This window comes from Ceratotherium simum, chromosome 29 (genome assembly GCF_057802395.1).
Source record: "Ceratotherium simum simum isolate JZ-2026a chromosome 29, ASM5780239v1, whole genome shotgun sequence".
NCBI classification, from domain to species: domain Eukaryota; kingdom Metazoa; phylum Chordata; class Mammalia; order Perissodactyla; family Rhinocerotidae; genus Ceratotherium; species Ceratotherium simum.
The window spans coordinates 25,785,022-25,787,406 of record NC_141928.1 but is presented as its reverse complement, the minus strand read 5'-3'; the positions used below and the strand labels follow the sequence as shown (position 1 = coordinate 25,787,406).

The following is a 2,385-nucleotide window of genomic DNA, read 5'->3' as shown; positions in this document are numbered from 1 at the left end:
TTTGCTGAGGAAGACTGGCCCTGGGCTAACATCTGTGCCCATCTTCCTCCACTTTATATAGGACGCCACCAGAGCATGGCCTGCCAAGCAGTGCGTCGGTGCACGCCTGGGATCCGAGCCGGCGAACCCTGGGCCACCGCAGCGGAGTGCATGCACCCAACCGCTTGTGCCACTGGGCCGGCCCCTAAAGATCTGCTTTAAGTGCATAAACTTTTAGGATTGTGATGTCTTCTTGGTGAAGTGACTAAGTGACCTTTTCTTTATTATGTAATATTCTTCTTTATGCCTGGTAATATTCCTTGTTCTGATGTCTACTCTGTCTAAGGTTAATATAGCCACGTTAGCTTCCTTTTGATTAGTGTTTTCACGGTATATCTTTTCCTGTTCTTTTACTTTTAATCTAACTATGTCTCTCTCTCTATATATATATAGTTGGGTCTTTTCTCTTTTTTTAAGTCCAGTCTGAAGACCTCTGTATTTTAATTGGTGTGTTTAGACCATCTACATTTAATGTAATTATTGACATATTTGGATTTAGGTCTGCCATATTATTATTGATTTTCTGGTGTTCCTCCCAACTTTTTTTTGTTCCCCTATTCCTCCTTTCCTGCCTTCTTTCAGATTATTTAAATATATTTAGTATTTCATTCAAATTTTTCAATTGGCTTTTTGGCTATATCTCTTTGTATTTTAGTTAATTAATTGTTTCCTCCTGGGATTACAACATACATGCCTGAACATTTAGAGTCTACTTAGCATTAATATTTTATTATTTCAGGTAAAATCTAGAAACCTTACAATCATACAGTTTCCTTTATCCTTACTCCTTTACGTTATAGGTATCATATTTATTACATCTACATACATTGAAAACCCCACCAGACAATGCTATCAACAGTCATATATATTTTAAAAAGCTTAAGAAGTGAAAAATAATATTCTATTTACCTGGATTTTTACCATTTTTGTTGTTATTCTTTCATTCTTGAAGTTCCAAATTTCCCTCTGGTATAATTTTCCTTTGGCTCAAAGAATTTCCTTCAGTATGTGTTTTATTTTATTTTAATTAATTAATTAATTATTTTTTTGTGAGGAAGATTGGCACTGAGCTAACGTCTGTCAATCTTCCTCTTTTTGCTGAGGAAGATTAGCTGTGAGCTAACATCTGTGCCCATCCTCCTCTATTTTGCATATGGGATGCCACCACAGCAGGGCTTGATGAATGGTGCATCGGCCTGTGCTCGGGATCTGAACCCATGCACCCTTGGCCGCCGAAGCGGAGTGCATGAACTTACCTGCTATGCCACCAGGCCAGCCCCCAAAATGAGTGCGCCCGACGTGGGGCTCGAACCCACAACCCTGAGATTAAGAGTCTCATGCTCTACCAACTGAGCTAGCCGGGCATCCATCAGTATGTGTTTTAGAACCTATCTGCTGGTTACAAATTCTCTTACATTTCCTTCCTTTGAAAATGTCTTTATTTCACTTTTATTCTTGTAAGATATTTTCACTGTAGATAGAATTCTGGGTTGATAATTCTTTTCTTTCATCACTTTAAAGATATTCAACTGTCTTCCGGCCTCCATGGTTTATGATGAGAAATCAATAGTCATTTGAATTATCGTTCCCTTAGAAATAATGTATTGTTTCTTTCTAAACTCTTTCAAGATTTCTCAGTATTTTTTTTCTTTGGTATTTAGTAGTTTTGTTATTATGTGTCTGGGCATGGTTTTCTTTGAATTTACCTTGTTTAGAGTTAACTTTCTTTTTTTTTTTGTGAGGAAGATTGGCCACGAGCAAACATCTATTGCCAATCTTCTCTTTTTGCTGAGGAAGATCGTCCCTGAGCTAACAACTGTTCCTATCTTCCTCTATTTTGTATATGGGATGCTGCCACAGCATGGCTTGATGAGCGGTGCAGAGGTCTGTGGCCGGGATCTGAACCTGCGAACCCCGGGCCGCTGAAGTGGAGCACACTAACTTAACCACTACACCACCAGGCAGGCCCCTTACCGAGTTTCTTAAATCTGTAAATTAATGTCCTTCATGAAATTTGGGAAATTTTGGCCGTTATTTCTTCAAATGTTTTTATATACCAATCTCTCTTCTTCTGGGACTCCAGTGACGTGTATGTTAAACATTTGCCCCACAGGTCTCCATGGCTCTGTTCATTGTTTTTCACTCTTTAGTCCTTCTATTATTCAGATCGGATAATTTCTATTCGTCTATCTTCAAAGTCACTGACTCTTACCTCTATCATCTCCATTCTGCTATTGAGTCCATCCAGTGAATCCCTTATTTCAGATTACATATTTTTCAGTTTTAAAATTTCCATTTGGTTGTTTTTATACTTTCTATTTCTCTGCTAAGAACATTTATCTTTTC

General features: G+C 38.2%; 1 non-coding gene across 1 annotated transcript; it reads right to left on the bottom strand.

The window, feature by feature from the left end:
* Positions 1 to 1,330: 1,330 nt before the first annotated feature.
* TRNAK-CUU (transfer RNA lysine (anticodon CUU)) lies at positions 1,331 to 1,403 on the bottom strand. The gene has a single exon. It is a non-coding gene; the product is annotated as a tRNA-Lys (tRNA).
* Between the last annotated feature and the right edge of the window lie 982 nt (positions 1,404 to 2,385).